Consider the following 18,525-nt stretch of genomic DNA (forward strand, 5'->3'; position numbering starts at 1 on the left):
GGTTCGTAGTCTGGACCTGTCCTGCCTGATCTTGACGAGTCACAAAAAGAATAATTTATTTATGTAGCGTGTCTTGTTTAGGCATTTGGACTCTTTCTGAGTACTCTTAAGGGCCCATTCCCAGCGCCGTAATATAGGGAAAAGAGGGTAGGAATGTGCAGTGAGTGATTACCGCTCATCTGTGCCCTGTCACTCACTTTGAGTGATGCGTGTTGCTATTTTTATTAATTGTATGTAAGCAAGCGAAATAAGTGAGGGCAACAGGGCACTGCTGGTTCCTGCCCCGTCCTTATGTTACTTTATTTTTTAGGTCTCGATCTGACGTGAGCAGCGCATGGCTCATATACGACAACAGTGACATCATAATCATGGAGCTGCGATGACCGAGTGGTTAAGGCGTTGGACTCTAAATTCAATGGGGTTTCCCTGCGCAGTTTCGAATCCTGCTTGCAGCATCGGGCGATGTTGCATGAACACCATTTGGTTTGTTCAGGAAATGTTCACTTCTCGTTACGCAATCCTCATCAAGTCACATAGTTAAACAGCAAAAACTCAAACTAAATGTGAACATTAAGACAATTTCAAAACTCAGGAAGTGTTTTAGAGAGCAGGTGGTTCGGAAGGGTTCGTAGTCTGGACCTGTCCTGCCTGATCTTGACGAGTCACGAAAAGAGTAATTTTTTTTATGTAGAGTGTCTTGTTTAGGCTTTTGGACTCTTTCTGAGTACACTTGAGGGCCCGGTCCCAGCGCCGTAATTTAGGGAAAAGAGGGTAGAAATGCGCAGTGATTGATTACTGCTCACCTGTGCCCTGTCACTCACTTTGAGTGATACGTGTTGCTATTTTTATTAATTGTATGAAAGCAAGCGAAATAAGTGATGGCAACAGAGCACTGCTGGTACCTGCCCCGTCCTTCTGTTACTTTATTTTTTAGGTCTCGGTCTGACGTGAGCAGCGCATGGCTCATATACGACAAGAGTGACATCATACTCATGGAGCTGCAATGGCCGAGTGGTTAATTCGTTGGACTCGAAATCCAATGAGGTTTCCCTGCGCAGGTTCGAATCCTGCCCCCAGCAACGCGTGATTTTGCATGAACACCATTTGGTTTGTTAAGGAAATGTTCACTTCTCGTTAGTCAATCCTCATCAAGTCACATAGTTAAACAGCAAAAACTCAAACTAAATGTAAACATTAAGACAATTTCAAAACTCAGGAAGTGTTTTAGAGAGCAGGTGGTTCGGAAGGGTTCGTAGTCTGGACCTGTCCTGCCTGATCATGACGAGTCACTGTGAGAAGTTGGCCTGATGTGCAGTGTTCACTATTCTAGTGATCACTATATATCAGTCCAAACAACCCTTATTGATGATTGGTTGTAAGTCAACCTTATAGACCAGCTATCCTAGTAGCATGGATACGAGCAGTCTAAGGCTAAGACTCTAGAGGGCGTGTTAAGCCAGCTGTTTTACCATCACATTACCCCTTGAACACCCAGTGAAAGGACACCACACAAGTGTTATGAAAATAAACAGTGTATTTATTAGAATCACAACAACCCTGTACTCTTTATGAGGACAGGGTGCTAGGCACACAACAAAACTCTTACGAAAATACTTAAGTTAGCACGTTATACACAAATGCCCGAGGGGCACGAAAAACCATATATTCTAAAAGTGGAATGCGAAATTACTAGCAGGTAAGTACAGTACTAATAGGCTTTGGAATCGCTAGGACTTGACTAGGGAATCGTTAGATTACTTCTAGGCGACCTAGGGGACTCGGGTGCAGAGTGTGCACTCTCACGCGGGATGCGGGACAAAGTCTATGGGAGCTAGTAAAGGCAAAGTTAGTGTTCACGGGCGAACCCGACCTGGTAGGAAGAAAACGACAGTGGATCCTGACCCTAGGATAGTGAGGCTATGCTGGGACACCGAAGTGCCGAAGTTACCTAGCCCAGGGGCTGCAGCTGCATAGGTCTGAAAAGACGTCGGGGATCTCATTGCCGGACCAGGAGCCTGGAAGAAGGAAGTTGCTGGCAGGCGACCAGTGAAGAAAAGTTCGATGGATCCAAGCCTGGATCAAGGAAGAAGAAAACCTGAAAGCAGAGGGGACCAAGTTCTTGAATCACTAGCCAGTGATTAAGTGGGCACCAGGATGGCACCGGGCGAAGTCACCTCGACTAGGTGAGTGGGCGACGCTGGCTCTGCAGATCTCACGGACCAGGAGGCGTTGTCGGCGACCAGGATGGAGAGGCGAGCTGTCCCACGATGGATGAAGCTGTCGGCGTCGAAGTTACCCAGGATTGGGCAACAAGCCTTGGCTAATTCAAGCCCACGCGGTGGACTCAAAATGGCGTCTTGAGTGGACCAGGAGGGTCCGGGGTGCTCCTCTTTTGGAAGGGAGCAAGGGCCAGCCTGGAGCAACCAGACCAGTAGCAGAAATGTCGTCGGGCGTCGTTCAGAAGGCCACAAGCCAGCGGGCTAGTAGCCAAACAACGCGGTGAGCAGCAAAAAGCAGAAGGGCCCCACGCAGATCGTGGAGATGCTGGGAGGCTGCACTTCGGTGCTGTAGCTGCTCAGGTTCGGGGCTTCTCAGACCCCAAAGCACTCACCAGGAAATTACTCGGCGGGCTTGCTGGAAAGAAGTCGTGCAGTCTTGAAGATGGCCGGTCCCTCGAGGTCTCGTCACACCCACGAATCTCAGCGTGACTGATGATGCAGGTAGAGGTCAGAGGTGCCAGGGAAGCCGGTTCTCGTCGAGCTGGGCAGTCTTGATCCGGAGGAGAGACTTGCAGCAGACCGCAGTGTTCTTAAGATGGTGCCTGCGGATGCAGGGTGACTTCTCCTTAGTCACAAGGGAGAAATCTTAGGAAGAAGTCTTGAGTTCCTTTCGTGGAAAGTAGTTTCAGGATTCAAAGATGATCTGATTTGGAAGGGGGCCAGTTCCTACCTTTATCCTGTAAAAAGGGGCTGGCACGCGACTAAGTCCTGCCCTAGGGGTGGGACTAGGAGGGGGGTGGTTACACCCACTTCCTTGGCGGGCTTTTCCCCAGCACAGGGTCTGGAGTGACCCTGGAACTGGTTCCAGCCAGCCTATGCACAGTGAGCACCGGGGTGCCACGTGCAGTCACCTTCCTCTAAAGCCCTGCCTACCTACAATACACAAAACCCTGTCTGGGACGGTGCTGGCACCGCCCCTGGCAGGAAACCCTTTGTCCTTATCTCCTGCTCTGGGAGGACTCCCAGCAGCAGGAGGGCAGACTTGTGTCTCGGTGGCAGCATCCATTTTGTGGAGCTGAGGCTCTGTTTGACTTTAACCGGGGTTAGGGGTTACATACATGTCGTGTCCCTCTAGAAGGGTGGAATGCTAACCCCGTCGCCAGAATTGGCGAGGGGTTAGTATTCCAATTCGTATGACACCTTACTCGACATGTTTTGATAAAGCGATACCAGAGTTAGCATATAACCGCGAGGATTATAATGCACTTAAGAGTATATGGTATGCGATATCATGGAAACGGCTAAGGGATGGATCCCGAAAGCCGCAGACAGGCTCAGCTCATGCCAGAGCACCATCTCACACGATTCCAAGCACTCTGCCTTCAGGATTGTTAAGGCCTGCCATAGGAGTGACTGATAGGAGATCTGTGTGTCCATTTTAGGGTTAGATATAGGTATACTATATCTAAAGCAAAGGGTGATTACACCACCTTGCCCCAGCTGTCAAGCAGCCAGTTGTGTCAGATTTGGATGGCCAGCCAGGGGTGGCATAATACATGCTGCAGCCCCTGGTAGGCCCTGGGTACACCTATGCCCTGGGTACCTAAGGTACACTGTACAGGGACTGATAAGGTGGCTCAGTATCCAATTTAGATATGTACCTAAGGTACATGGAATCCATTTTACAGAGAGAGCAGTGGGCCTGAGGTCCTGAACAGCAGGGCCTCAGGTCAACTAAGTCAGAAAACCAGCAAAACACCAGGCAAAAAGTTGGGGGCAACCATAGTCAGGGATCTACCTTCCTACATAACCCCCCCCCAAACGAAAGGAGATAAGGCTATCCTTGTCCAGGTAAGCCTATATTGCCTAAGTGGCCATTTAAGGAAGTACCAGCACTGGCATGGTTACCCCCTATGTCATGGTCCACTAAGCAATCCCTCACCCTAAGGGTGTCTGAGGGTCTCCACCATAGGGAATCTCTACCTGTGGTGTGTTTTGTCAAAGAAAAAGGCTGGTGCTGAAATGGAGTACTGAAGTGAGGCTCCACTAACTTTGGGCTCAGCTTCCTCCAATCATCATCCACCATAGAGGCCTTTCTTTCCAAGACTGAGTTGTTTTGGGCTCTCAGGGTCAACCTCTGGCTACCTACAGCTGGAGGTTGGGTCCCTCTGTTTGGCTTACTGGAGGGACAGGTCAGGTCTGGGGCCCTCAGGTCCCAAGTTTGGCTGTGCCCAACAGTGTCCATCTGTGGGAGGTCCCTAACTAATTTTAAGGGGGATCCCTCAGGAGTGTGTCTTATTTTCACTTGGCTAGGTCTACTAGCTTCAGTGCCCTTAATCTGCTGATTGGGGAATTCTTTTGGACAGGGGGCCCTTTGGGGTCCAACACTGGCCTCCCTGACCTCTACAGCCCTGGGCTGACTGAGGCAGGGTAGAGAGGGGCAGGTTACCTGCTCCAGACTGGGTTCCACCTTGGAAGGGTCCACTGACATCAGGGGTTCTGCCAGGCTAGGCCTGACTACCTCTGTGGCAGTTTCTTCACAAGGGGTCAGATCAGTTCCCTGAGGAGGCTGATCCTTTCCTAAAGTCTGGTGGGAGGGAGATTTCTCTTCCTCCTCAATACTCTCTGTCTGAATGGAGTGATCCATAGTTTCAGGCTTCACAACACTGTCATCTGTCTGAGTTTGAGCTGTGGCCATCACAACTCTCCCAACCTTTTCAGGAGGGGGCTCAGTTTGGGTGTGGGCTGTGACCATCACAGCCTTGACAACCTGTTCTGGGAAGGAAGTTGTCTGAGATTGGGTTGTGACTGGCACAACCCTCCTGACCTGTTCAGGGAGGATATCTTGGACTCGGGCTGTGGCTACCACTGCCCCACTACCCTTACCATGGATGTTCACCATTCTAGAATGGGTTTCTTGCTCTACTTCAGCCCAGGCTGAGAGCTCTAAATCATTCCCCAGTAGGCAATCTACAGGCAAGTTTGGTGACACTGCCACTCTCTTGTGGCCAGTGACACTTCCCCAGCTGAGATTTACTACTGCCATGGGATGAGTTTTCTTCACTCCATCAATGTTTACCACCTGGTATGTGGCACCAGGTAAAAGTTGCCTTGAGGGGACTAGACTCTCAGTCACCATGGTGATGCTAGCCCCTGTATCTCTATAGGCCTCAACTTTCATTCCATTGATGAGGGGCTCCTGTCTGTACTTGCCCAAAGTGTTGGGACAAGTTGTGAAGTTGGCAAACCCCATGCCAGTCTCACAAACAAGAGTATCTAAGTTTGGGGACCTGGTTAGGCCAGAGTCCCCAGGAACTCCCAAAGTAAATGCACCCAAATTCTTGGGGGCACTCCCACCACCTGGGGGATTACTACTAGTAGTAACAGGAGGTTTGGGAATGTTACTTGGGGGTATGTTTTCCTTATTGTTATTCTTTGGGCAACTGCTGTCAGTTTTTAAATGACCCACCTGTTTACAGGGATAACAATAAGGTTTCTTCTGGTTGTTGGAAGGATTCTGGGACCCACCCCCCTCAGAGGATTTTTGGGGCCCTGATGTGGTTTGATCTGTAGATTTATTCCCACCCTTCTCTTGAGGCTTGGTTGATTCCTTTTTCTGGTCACCACCTTGGTTCTTGGGCCTAATCCTGGTTCTGACCCATTTGTCTGCCCTCTTACCCAATTCTTGTGGAGAGGTCAGATCAGAGTCTACCAGGTGCTGGTGTAATAACTGGTTCTGACAATTATTTAAGACTTGCTCTCTCATAATAAGATTATACAATCCTGTGAAGTCAGTAACCTTGCTACCCAGTAGCCAGCCTTCCAAAGCCTTAGTGACACAATCAACAAAGTCAGACCAGTCCTGAGACTGAGTTTTCTGGGTGTCTCTGAACAGCAACCTGTACTGCTCAGTGGTTAATCCAAACCCATCAACCAGTGTATTCTTCAGGACCTGGTAATTGTTAGCATCCTCCACTCTTGTAGTGAGGAGCTTATCTCTACCTTTACCATCAAAGGAGAGCCACAGTATAGCTGCCCACTGACTCTGGGGAATGCACTGCACAGTGCAGGCCCTCTCCAGAGCAGCCATCCATTTCTGGATGTCATCCCCTTGTTTAAAGGGGGGCACTATCTTAGTCAGGTGTTTAGTATCTAAACCCTTCTCTTTTTCTCTTGGGAGATTGCTGCCACCAGTGGGAGCTAGCCCACTCATCTGCTGCTCTCTAGCAAAGGCAAGCTTCTCTTTGGCCAGGGCAAGTTCTTCCCTTTCAATCCTCAGTTCAGCTTGTCTCATTCTAGCTTCATGCTCTTTTCTCTGAGGGGAAGTAAATCTCCTCTGTGGAGGATTCCTTCTCCCCTGAGAAGAGGCATTAGAGTGCAGAGATCTATTGGAGTCCCTAGAAAGAGATCTATCTCTCCTAACTCCAAGGTTAGGCCCACTTCGGGTTAGTACTGGGGGTCCCCCAGATCCTAGCCCAAGTAAGTCTAAGTTGGTCCTGGTTAGCCTTCTGACTACCTCAAGACCTTTGTCTACCTCATCCCCAGAGAGTTCCTCCTGATCCTCCTCCTCCTCAACTGCAGTAGCAGTGTTGGGGAGGTCTGGATCCCCAGAGGTCCCCTCTAAGGCTGGCATGTTCTCATGTAACTGAGAAAGCTTTCTGGCATCATATGTCTCTAAGAGACCTATCAGAAAGGGAATGGTGGGGTTAGACCCCTGCTTCAGTTTTCTGGAGACACAGATCTGTCTCATCTCCTGGAAACTGAGAGCTGCATATCTTGAAGTGACCTGTGGAGGGTCAACACTGACCAGGGGAGTCTCAGTAGAATCTCCCTGGGTAGACATGCTTTTCTAGTGAGGTGTAAGTGGTGCACTTACCTACACTATATGTTTGCCTACTGATCCCTTGCTAGAGTTGTAGTTTAGGGTGTGCTAGGCCCTAGGAGCTACAACAGCTGGTTCAGTAGAACTCAGAGTATTCTAAGCTAAGTTATATGTACCTTTAGTACTTATGTGATCTTTCACAAGATATTCTTAGGGCATGTGTGGTAAAACAACAGCAAGCTCAAATCCCAACCGCTGCTCACCAATGTGAGAAGTTGGCCTGATGTGCAGTGTTCACTATTCTAGTGATCACTATATATCAGTCCAAACAACCCTTATTGATGATTGGTTGTAAGTCAACCTTATAGACCAGCTATCCTAGTAGCATGGATACGAGCAGTCTAAGGCTAAGACTCTAGAGGGCGTGTTAAGCCAGCTGTTTTACCATCACATTACCCCTTGAACACCCAGTGAAAGGACACCACACAAGTGTTATGAAAATAAACAGTGTATTTATTAGAATCACAACAACCCTGTACTCTTTATGAGGACAGGGTGCTAGGCACACAACAAAACTCTTACGAAAATACTTAAGTTAGCACGTTATACACAAATGCCCGAGGGGCACGAAAAACCATATATTCTAAAAGTGGAATGCGAAATTACTAGCAGGTAAGTACAGTACTAATAGGCTTTGGAATCGCTAGGACTTGACTAGGGAATCGTTAGATTACTTCTAGGCGACCTAGGGGACTCGGGTGCAGAGTGTGCACTCTCACGCGGGATGCGGGACAAAGTCTATGGGAGCTAGTAAAGGCAAAGTTAGTGTTCACGGGCGAACCCGACCTGGTAGGAAGAAAACGACAGTGGATCCTGACCCTAGGATAGTGAGGCTATGCTGGGACACCGAAGTGCCGAAGTTACCTAGCCCAGGGGCTGCAGCTGCATAGGTCTGAAAAGACGTCGGGGATCTCGTTGCCGGACCAGGAGCCTGGAAGAAGGAAGTTGCTGGCAGGCGACCAGTGAAGAAAAGTTCGATGGTTCCAAGCCTGGATCAAGGAAGAAGAAAACCTGAAAGCAGAGGGGACCAAGTTCTTGAATCACTAGCCAGTGATTAAGTGGGCACCAGGATGGCACCGGGCGAAGTCACCTCGACTAGGTGAGTGGGCGACGCTGGCTCTGCAGATCTCACGGACCAGGAGGCGTAGTCGGCGACCAGGATGGAGAGGCGAGCTGTCCCACGATGGATGAAGCTGTCGGCGTCGAAGTTACCCAGGATTGGGCAACAAGCCTTGGCTAATTCAAGCCCACGCGGTGGACTCAAAATGGAGTCTTGAGTGGACCAGGAGGGTCCGTGGTGCTCCTCTTTTGGAAGGGAGCAAGGGCCAGCCTGGAGCAACCAGACCAGTAGCAGAAATGTCGTCGGGCGTCGTTCAGAAGGCCACAAGCCAGCGGGCTAGTAGCCAAACAACGCGGTGAGCAGCAAAAAGCAGAAGGGCCCCACGCAGATCGTGGAGATGCTGGGAGGCTGCACTTCGGTGCTGGAGCTGCTCAGGGTCGGGGCTTCTCGGACCCCAAAGCACTCACCAGGAAATTACTCGGCGGGCTTGCTGGAAAGAAGTCGTGCAGTCTTGAAGATGGCCGGTCCCTCGAGGTCTCGTCACACCCACGAATCTCAGCGTGACTGATGATGCAGGTAGAGGTCAGAGGTGCCAGGGAAGCCGGTTCTCGTCGAGCTGGGCAGTCTTGATCCGGAGGAGAGACTTGCAGCAGACCGCAGTGTTCTTAAGATGGTGCCTGCGGATGCAGGGTGACTACTCCTTAGTCACAAGGGAGAAATCTTAGGAAGAAGTCTTGAGTTCCTTTCATGGAAAGTAGTTTCAGGATTCAAAGATGATCTGATTTGGAAGGGGGCCAGTTCCTACCTTTATCCTGTAAAAAGGGGCTGGCACGCGACTAAGTCCTGCCCTAGGGGTGGGACTAGGAGGGGGGTGGTTACACCCACTTCCTTGGCGGGCTTTTCCCCAGCACAGGGTCTGGAGTGACCCTGGAACTGGTTCCAGCCAGCCTATGCACAGTGAGCACAGGGGTGCCACGTGCAGTCACCTTCCTCTAAAGCCCTGCCTACCTACAATACACAAAACCCTGTCTGGGACGGTGCTGGCACCGCCCCTGGCAGGAAACCCTTTGTCCTTATCTCCTGCTCTGGGAGGACTCCCAGCAGCAGGAGGGCAGACTTGTGTCTCGGTGGCAGCATCCATTTTGTGGAGCTGAGGCTCTGTTTGACTTTAACCGGGGTTAGGGGTTACATACATGTCGTGTCCCTCTAGAAGGGTGGAATGCTAACCCCGTCGCCAGAATTGGCGAGGGGTTAGTATTCCAATTCGTATGACACCTTACTCGACATGTTTTGATAAAGCGATACCAGAGTTGGCATATAACCGCGAGGATTATAATGCACTTAAGAGTATATGGTATGCGATATCATGGAAACGGCTAAGGGATGGATCCCGAAAGCCGCAGACAGGCTCAGCTCATGCCAGAGCACCATCTCACACGATTCCAAGCACTCTGCCTTCAGGATTGTTAAGGCCTGCCATAGGAGTGACAGATAGGAGATCTGTGTGTCCATTTTAGGGTTAGATATAGGTATACTATATCTAAAGCAAAGGGTGATTACACCACCTTGCCCCAGCTGTCAAGCAGCCAGTTGTGTCAGATTTGGATGGCCAGCCAGCGGTGGCATAATACATGCTGCAGCCCCTGGTAGGCCCTGGGTACACCTATGCCCTGGGTACCTAAGGTACACTGTACAGGGACTGATAAGGTGGCTCAGTATCCAATTTAGATATGTACCTAAGGTACATGGAATCCATTTTACAGAGAGAGCAGTGGGCCTGAGGTCCTGAACAGCAGGGCCTCAGGTCAACTAAGTCAGAAAACCAGCAAAACACCAGGCAAAAAGTTGGGGGCAACCATAGTCAGGGATCTACCTTCCTACAGTCACGAAAATAGTAATTTTTTTATGTAGCGTGTCTTGTTTAGGCTTTTGGACTCTTTCTGAGTACTCTTAAGGGCCCATTCCCAGCGCCGTAATATAGGGAAAAGAGTGTAGAAATGTGCAGTGATTGATTACCGCTCATCTGTGCCCTGTCACTCACTTTGAGTGACGCGTGTTGCTATTTTTATTAATTGTATCAAAGCATGCGAAATAAGTGAGGGCAACAGGGCCCTGCTGGTACCTGCCCCGTCCTTCCGTTGCTTTATTTTTTAGGTCTCGGTCTGACTAGAGCAGCACATGGCTCGTATACGACAACAGTGACATCATACTCGTGGAGCTGCGACGGCAGAGTGGTTAAGGCGTTGGACCTGAAATCCAATGGGGTTTCCCTGCGCTTGTTCGAATCCTGCTTGCAGCATCGTGCTATTTTGCATGAACACCATTTGGTTTGTTAATGAAATGTTCACTTCTCGTTAATCAATCCTCATCAAGGCACAGAGTTAAACAGCAAAAACTCAAACTAAATGTAAACATTAAGACAATTTCAACACTCAGGAAGTGTTTAAGAGAGCAGGTGGTTTGGAAGGGTTCGTAGTCTGGACCTGTCCTGCCTGATCATGACGAGTCACAAAAAGAGTAATTTTTTTATGTAGCGTGTCTTGCTTAGGCTTTTGGACTCTTTCTGAGTACACTTGAGGGCCCGGTCCCAGCGCCGTAATATAGGGAAAAGAGGGTAGAAATGCGCAGTGATTGATTACTGCTCATCTGTGCCCTGTCACTCACTTTGAGTGATACGTGTTGCTATTTTTATTAATTGTATGAAAGCATGTGAAATAAGTGGGGGCAACAGGGCACTGCTGGTTCCTGCCCCGTCCTTATGTTACTTTATTTTTTAGGTTTCGGCCTGGCGTGAGCAGCACATGGCTCATATACGACAACAGTGACATCATACTCATGGAGCTGCGATGGTTGAGTGGTTAAGGCTTTGGACTCGAAATTCAATGGGTTTTCCCTGCGCAGGTTCGAATCCTGCTTGCAACATCATCCGATTTTGCATGAACACCATTTGGTTTGTTAAGGAAATGTTCACTTCTCGTTACGCAATCCTCATCAAGTCACAGAGTTAAACAGCAAAAACTCAAACTAAATGTAAACATTAAGACAATTTCAACAATCAGGAAGTGTTTAAGAGAGCAGGTGGTTCGGAAGGGTTCGTAGTCTGGACCTGTCCTGCCTGATCTTGACGAGTCACAAAAAGAGTACTTTTTTATGTAGCGTGTCTTGTTTAGGCATTTGGACTCTTTCTGAGTACTCTTAAGGGCCCATTCCCAGCACCGTAATATAGGGAAAATAGGGTAGGAATGTGCAGTGATTGATTACCGCTCATCTGTGCCCTGTCACTCACTTTGAGTGATGCGTGTTGCTATTTTTATTAATTGTATGAAAGCATGCGAAATGAGTGAGGGAGACAGGGCACTGCTGGTACGTGCCCCGTCCTTCCGTTACTTTAATTTTTAGGTCTCGGCCTGATGTGAGCAGCACATGGCTCGTATACGACAACAGTGACATCATACTCACGCAGCTGTGATGGCCGAGTGGTTAAGGCGTTGGACTTGAAATCCAATGGGGTTTCCCCGCTTAGGTTCGAATCCAGCTTGCAGCGTCATGAGATTTTGCTTCAGCACCATTTGGTTTAGTTAAGTAAATGTTCACTTCTCGATATTCAATCATCATCAAGTCACAGAGTTAAACGACAAAAACTCAAACTAGATGTAAACATTGAGACAATTTCCACACCCAGGAAGTGTTTTAGAGAGCAGGTGGCTCGGAAGGGTTCGTAGTCTGGAGCTGTCCTGCCTGATATAGACAAGTCACGAAAAGAGTAATTTGTTTTTTATGAAGCATGTCTTGTTTATTCTTTTGGACTCTTTCTGAGTACACTTAAGGGCCCGTTGCCACCACCGTAATATAGGGAAAAGAGGGTAGAAATGTGCAGTGATTGATTACCGCTCATCTGTGCCCTGTCACACACTTTGAGTGATGCGTGTTGCTATTTTTATTAATTGAATGAAAGCATGCGAAATAAGTGAGGGAGACAGGGCACTGCTGGTACGTGCCCCGTCCTTCCGTTACTTTAATTTTTAGGTCTCGGCCTGATGTGAGCAGCGCATGGCTCGTATAAGACAACAGTGACATCATACTTGTGGAGCTGCGACGGCAGAGTGGTTAAGGCGTTGGACCTCAAATCCAATGGGGTTTCCCTGTGCAGGTTCGAATCATGCTCGCAGCATCGTGCGATTTTGCATGAACACCATTTGGTTTGATAAGGAAATATTCACTTCTCGTTACGCAATCCTCATCAAGTAACAGAGTTAAACAGCAAAAACTCAAACTAAATGTAAACATTAAGACAATTTCAACACTCAGGAAGTGTTTTAGAGAGCAGGTGGCTCGGAAGGGTTCGTAGTCTGGACCTGTCCTGCCTGATCTTGACGATTCACGAAAAGAGTAATTTTTTTATGTAGCGTGTCTTGTTTAGGCTTTTGGACTCTTTCTGAGTACACTTAAGGGCCCATTCCCAGAGCCGTAATATAGGGAAAAGAGGGCAGAAATGTGCAGTGATTGATTACTGCTCATCTGTGCCCTGTCATCACTTTGAGTGATGCGTGTTGCTATTTTTATTAATTGTATGAAAGCATGCGAAATAAGTGAGGGAGACAGGGCACTGCTGGTACGTGCCCCGTCCTTCCGTTACTTTAATTTTTAGGTTTCAGCCTGATGTGAGCAGCGCATGGCTCGTATACGACAACAGTGATGTCATACCCATGCAGCTGCGATGGCCGAGTGGTTAAGGCGTTGGACTTGAAATCCAATGAGGTTTCCCCGCGTAGGTTTGAATCCTGCTTGCAGTGTCATGACCGAGTAGTTAAGGTGTTGGACTTGAAATCCAATGGGGTTTCCCTGCGTAGGTTTGAATCCTGCTTGCAGCGTCATGAGATTTTGCATGAACACCATTTGGTTTAGTTAAGTAAATGTTCACTTCTCGTTATGCAATCCTCATCAAGTCACAGAGTTAACCGGCAAAAACTCAAACTAGATGTAAACATTGAGACAATTTCCACACCCAGGAAGTGTTTTAGAGAGCAGGTGGCTCGGAAGGGTTCGTAGTCTGGAGCTGTCCTGCCTGATATAGACAAGTCACGAAAAGAGTAATTCTTTTTTAGGAAGCGTGTCTTGTTTATTCTTTTGGACTCTTTTTGAGTACACTTAAGGGCCCGTTGCCACAACCGTAATATAGGGAAAAGAGGGTAGAAATGTGCAGTGATTGATTACCACTCATCTGTGCCCTGTCACTCACTTTGAGTGATACGTGTTGCTATTTTTATTAATTGTATGAAAGCATGCGAAATAAGTGAGGGCAACTGGGCCCTGCTGGTACCTGCCCCGTCCTTCCGTTACTTTAATTTTTAGGTCTCGGCCTGATGTGAGCAGCGCATGGCTCGTATACGACAACAGTGACATCATACTAATGAAGCTGCGATGGCCGAGTGGTTAAGGTGTTGGACTCGAAATCAATGGGGTTTCCCTGCGCAGGTCCCAATCCTGCTTGCAGCGTCGTGCGATTTTGCATGAACACCATTTGGTTTGTTAAGGAAATGTTCACTTCTTGTTACGCAATCCTCATCAAGTCACAGAGTTAAACAGCAAAAACTCAAACTAAATGTAAACATTAAGACAATTTCAACACTCAGGAAGTGTTTTAGAGAGCAGGTGGCTTGGAAGGGTTCGTAGTCTGGACCTGTCCTGCCTGATCTTGACGATTCACGAAAAGAGTAATTTTTTTATGTAGCGTGTCTTGTTTAGGCTTTTGGACTCTTTCTGAGTACACTTAAGGGCCCATTCCCAGAGCCGTAATATAGGGAAAAGAGGGCAGAAATGTGCAGTGATTGATTACTGCTCATCTGTGCCCTGTCACTCACTTTGAGTGATGCGTGTTGCTATTTTTATTAATTGTATGAAAGCATGCGAAATAAGTGAGGGAGACAGGGCACTGCTGGTACGTGCCCCGTCCTTCCGTTACTTTAATTTTTAGGTCTCGGACTGATGTGAGCAGCGCATGGCTCGTATACGACAACAGTGATGTCATACTCATGCAGCTGCGATGGCCGAGTGGTTAAGGCGTTGGACTTGGAATCCAATGGGGTTTCCCCGCATAGGTTCGAATCCTGCTTGCAGCGTCATGACCGAGTAGTTAAGGCGTTGGGCTTGAAATCCAATGTGGAGTCCCTGCGTAGGTTTGAATCCTGCTTGCAACGTCATGAGATTTTGCATGAACACCATTTGGTTTAGTTAAGTAAATGTTCACTTCTCGTTATGCAATCCTCATCAAGTCACAGAGTTAAACGGCAAAAACTCAAACTAGATGTAAACATTGAGACAATTTCCACACCCAGGAAGTGTTTTAGAGAGCAGGTGGCTCGGAAGGGTTCGTAGTCTGGAGCTGTCCTGCCTGAAATAGACAAGTCACGAAAAGAGTAATTCTTTTTTATGAAGCGTGTCTTGTTTATTCTTCTGGACTCTTTTTGAGTACACTTAAGGGCCCATTGCCACCACCGTAATATAGGGAAAAGAGGGTAGAAATGTGCAGTGATTGATTACCACTCATCTGTGCCCTGTCACTCACTTTGAGTGATACGTGTTGCTATTTTTATTAATTGTATGAAAGCTTGCGAAATAAGTGAGGGCAACTGGGCACTGCTGGTACCTGCCCCGTCCTTCCGTTACTTTAATTTTTAGGTCTCGGCCTGATGTGAGCAGCGCATGGCTCGTATACGACAACAGTGACATCATACTCATGGAGCTGCGATGGCCGAGTGGTTAAGGCGTTGGACTCGAAGTCAATGGGGTTTCCCTGCGCAGGTCCCAATCCTGCTTGCAGCGTCGTGCGATTTTGCATGAACACCATTTGGTTTGTTAAGGAAATGTTCACTTCTTGTTACGCAATCCTCATCAAGTCACAGAGTTAAACAGCAAAAACTCAAACTAAATGTAAACATTAAGACAATTTCAACACTCAGGAAGTGTTTTAGAGAGGAGGTGGCTCAGAAGGGTTCGTAGTCAGGACCTGTCCTGCCTGATATTGACGATTCACGAAAAGAGTAATTTTTTTATGTAGCGTGTCTTGTTTAGGCTTTTGGACTCTCTCTGAGTACACTTAAGGGCCCATTCCCAGCGCCGTAATATAGGGAAAAGAGGGCAGAAATATGCAGTGACTGATTACTGCTCATCTGTGCCCTGTCACTCACTTTGAGTGATGCGTGCTGCTATTTTTATTCATTGTATGAAAGCATGCGAAATAAGTGAGGGCAACTGGGCACTGCTGGTACCTGCCCCGTCCTTCCGTTACTTTAATTTTTAGGTCTCGGCCTGATGTGAGCAGCGCATGGCTCGTATACGACAACAGTGACATCATACTCACGCAGCTGCAATGGCCGAGTGGTTAAGGCGTTGGACTCGAAATCAATGGGGTTTCCCTGCGCAGGTCTGAACCCTGCTTGCAGCGTCGTGCGAATTTGCATGAACACCATTTGGTTTGTTAAGGAAATGTTCACTTCTCGTTACGCAATCCTCATCAAGTCACAGACTTAAACAGCAAAACTCAAACTAAATGTAAACATTAAGACAATTTCAACACTCAGGAAGTGTTTTAGAGAGCAGGTGGCTCGGAAGGGTTCGTAGTCTGGACCTGTCCTGCCTGATCTAGACAAGTCAGGAAAAGAGTAATATTTTTTTTATGAAGCGTGTCTTGTTTAGGCTTTTGGACTCTTTCTGAGTACACTTAAGGGCCCGTTGCCACCGCCATAATATAAGGAAAAGAGGGTAGAAATGCGCAGTGATTGATTACCGCTCATCTGTGCCCTGTGACTCACTTTGAGTGATACGTGTTGCTATTTTTATTAATTATATGAAAGCATGTGAAATAAGTGAGGGCAACAGGGCACTGCTGGTTCCTGCCCCGTCCTTATGTTACTTTATTTTTTAGGTCTCGGCCTGACGTGAGCAGCGCATGGCTCATATACGACAACAGTGACATCATAATCATGGAGCTGCGATGGCCGAGTGGTTAAGGTGTTGGACTCGAAATTCAATGGGGTTTTCCTGCGCAGGTTCGAGTCTTGCTTGCAGCATTGGGCGATTTTGAATGAACACCATTTGGTTTGTTCAGGAAATGTTCACTTCTCGTTACGTAATCCTGGAGCTGTCCTGCCTGATATAGACAAGTCACGAAAAGAGTAATTCTTTTTTATGAAGCATGTCTTGTTTATTCTTTTGGACTCTTTCTGAGTACACTTAAGGGCCCGTTGCCACTGCCGTAATAGAGGGAAAAGAGGGTAGAAATGCACAGTGAATGATTACCGCTCATCTGTGCCCTGTCACTCACTTTGAGTGATACGTGTTGCTATTTTTATTAATTGTATGAAAGCATGTGAAATAAGTGAGGGCAACAGGGCACTGCTGGTTCCTGCCCCGTCCTTTTGTTACTTTAATTTTTTAGGTCTCAGCCTGACGTGAGCAGCGCATGGCTCATATACGACAACAGTGACATCATACTCATGGAGCTGCGATGGCCGCGTGGTTAAGGCGTTGGACTCGAAATCCAATGGGGTTTCCCTGCGCAGGTACGAATCCAGCTTGCAGCGCCGTAATATTTTGCATGAACACCATTTGGTTTGTTAAGGAAATTTTCACTTCTCATTAGTCAATCCTCATCAAGTCACAGAGTTAAACAGCAAAAATTCAAACTAAATGTAAACATTAAGACAATTTCAACACTCAGGAAGTGTTTAAGAGAGCAGGTGGTTTGGAAGGGTTCGTAGTCTGGACCTGTCCTGCCTGATCATGACGAGTCACAAAAAGAGTAATTTTTTTATGTAGCGTGTCTTGCTTAGGCTTTTGGACTCTTTCTGAGTACACTTGAGGGCCCGGTCCCAGCGCCGTAATATAGGGAAAAGAGGGTAGAAATGCGCAGTGATTGATTACTGCTCATCTGTGCCCTGTCACTCACTTTGAGTGATACGTGTTGCTATTTTTATTAATTGTATGAAAGCATGTGAAATAAGTGGGGGCAACAGGGCACTGCTGGTTCCTGCCCCGTCCTTATGTTACTTTATTTTTTAGGTTTCGGCCTGGCGTGAGCAGCACATGGCTCATATACGACAACAGTGACATCATACTCATGGAGCTGCGATGGCCGAGTGGTTAAGGCTTTGGACTCGAAATTCAATGGGTTTTCCCCGCGCAGGTTCGAATCCTGCTTGCAGCATCGTCCGATTTTGCATGAACACCATTTGGTTTGTTAAGGAAATGTTCACTTCTCGTTACGCAATCCTCATCGAGTCACAGACTTAAACAGCAAAACTCAAACTAAATGTAAACATTAAGACAATTTCAACACTCAGGAAGTGTTTTAGAGAGCAGGTGGCTCGGAAGGGTTCGTAGTCTGGACCTGTCCTGCCTGATCTAGACAAGTCAGGAAAAGAGTAATATTTTTTTTATGAAGCGTGTCTTGTTTAGGCTTTTGGACTCTTTCTGAGTACACTTAAGGGCCCGTTGCCACCGCCATAATATAAGGAAAAGAGGGTAGAAATGCGCAGTGATTGATTACCGCTCATCTGTGCCCTGTGACTCACTTTGAGTGATACGTGTTGCTATTTTTATTAATTATATGAAAGCATGTGAAATAAGTGAGGGCAACAGGGCACTGCTGGTTCCTGCCCCGTCCTTATGTTACTTTATTTTTTAGGTCTCGGCCTGACGTGAGCAGCGCATGGCTCATATACGACAACAGTGACATCATAATCATGGAGCTGCGATGGCCGAGTGGTTAAGGTGTTGTACTCGAAATTCAATGGGGTTTTCCTGCGCAGGTTCGAGTCCTGCTTGCAGCATTGGGCGATTTTGAATGAACACCATTTGGTTTGTTCAGGAAATGTTCACTTCTCGTTACGTAATCCTGGAGCTGTCCTGCCTGATATAGACAAGTCACGAAAAGAGTAATTCTTTTTTATGAAGCATGTCTTGTTTATTCTTTTGGACTCTTTCTGAGTACACTTAAGGGCCCGTTGCCACTGCCGTAATAGAGGGAAAAGAGGGTAGAAATGCACAGTGAATGATTACCGCTCATCTGTGCCCTGTCACTCACTTTGAGTGATACGTGTTGCTATTTTTATTAATTGTATGAAAGCATGTGAAATAAGTGAGGGCAACAGGGCACTGCTGGTTCCTGCCCCGTCCTTTTGTTACTTTAATTTTTTAGGTCTCAGCCTGACGTGAGCAGCGCATGGCTCATATACGACAACAGTGACATCATACTCATGGAGCTGCGATGGCCGCGTGGTTAAGGCGTTGGACTCGAAATCCAATGGGGTTTCCCTGCGCAGGTACGAATCCAGCTTGCAGCGCCGTAATATTTTGCATGAACA

At 47.6% G+C, this 18,525-nt stretch overlaps 11 non-coding genes across 11 annotated transcripts; all 11 read left to right on the forward strand.

The window, feature by feature from the left end:
- Positions 1-10,378: 10,378 nt before the first annotated feature.
- TRNAS-UGA (transfer RNA serine (anticodon UGA)) lies at positions 10,379-10,460 on the forward strand. The gene has a single exon. It is a non-coding gene; the product is annotated as a tRNA-Ser (tRNA).
- A 541-nt stretch (positions 10,461-11,001) lies between these two features.
- Positions 11,002-11,083, forward strand: TRNAS-CGA (transfer RNA serine (anticodon CGA)). Its single transcript has one exon. It is a non-coding gene; the product is annotated as a tRNA-Ser (tRNA).
- Positions 11,084-11,623: 540 nt separating this feature from the next.
- TRNAS-UGA (transfer RNA serine (anticodon UGA)) lies at positions 11,624-11,705 on the forward strand. Its single transcript has one exon. It is a non-coding gene; the product is annotated as a tRNA-Ser (tRNA).
- A 1,167-nt stretch (positions 11,706-12,872) lies between these two features.
- Positions 12,873-12,954, forward strand: TRNAS-UGA (transfer RNA serine (anticodon UGA)). The gene has a single exon. It is a non-coding gene; the product is annotated as a tRNA-Ser (tRNA).
- A 1,244-nt stretch (positions 12,955-14,198) lies between these two features.
- Positions 14,199-14,280, forward strand: TRNAP-UGG (transfer RNA proline (anticodon UGG)). Its single transcript has one exon. It is a non-coding gene; the product is annotated as a tRNA-Pro (tRNA).
- Positions 14,281-15,524: 1,244 nt separating this feature from the next.
- Positions 15,525-15,605, forward strand: TRNAS-CGA (transfer RNA serine (anticodon CGA)). The gene has a single exon. It is a non-coding gene; the product is annotated as a tRNA-Ser (tRNA).
- A 543-nt stretch (positions 15,606-16,148) lies between these two features.
- On the forward strand, positions 16,149-16,230 carry TRNAS-CGA (transfer RNA serine (anticodon CGA)). The gene has a single exon. It is a non-coding gene; the product is annotated as a tRNA-Ser (tRNA).
- A 431-nt stretch (positions 16,231-16,661) lies between these two features.
- TRNAS-CGA (transfer RNA serine (anticodon CGA)) lies at positions 16,662-16,743 on the forward strand. The gene has a single exon. It is a non-coding gene; the product is annotated as a tRNA-Ser (tRNA).
- A 541-nt stretch (positions 16,744-17,284) lies between these two features.
- TRNAS-CGA (transfer RNA serine (anticodon CGA)) lies at positions 17,285-17,366 on the forward strand. The gene has a single exon. It is a non-coding gene; the product is annotated as a tRNA-Ser (tRNA).
- Positions 17,367-17,909: 543 nt separating this feature from the next.
- Positions 17,910-17,991, forward strand: TRNAS-CGA (transfer RNA serine (anticodon CGA)). The gene has a single exon. It is a non-coding gene; the product is annotated as a tRNA-Ser (tRNA).
- A 431-nt stretch (positions 17,992-18,422) lies between these two features.
- Positions 18,423-18,504, forward strand: TRNAS-CGA (transfer RNA serine (anticodon CGA)). The gene has a single exon. It is a non-coding gene; the product is annotated as a tRNA-Ser (tRNA).
- Positions 18,505-18,525: the final 21 nt, after the last annotated feature.

Source organism: Lissotriton helveticus, chromosome 11 (genome assembly GCF_964261635.1).
Source record: "Lissotriton helveticus chromosome 11, aLisHel1.1, whole genome shotgun sequence".
Classification (NCBI taxonomy): domain Eukaryota; kingdom Metazoa; phylum Chordata; class Amphibia; order Caudata; family Salamandridae; genus Lissotriton; species Lissotriton helveticus.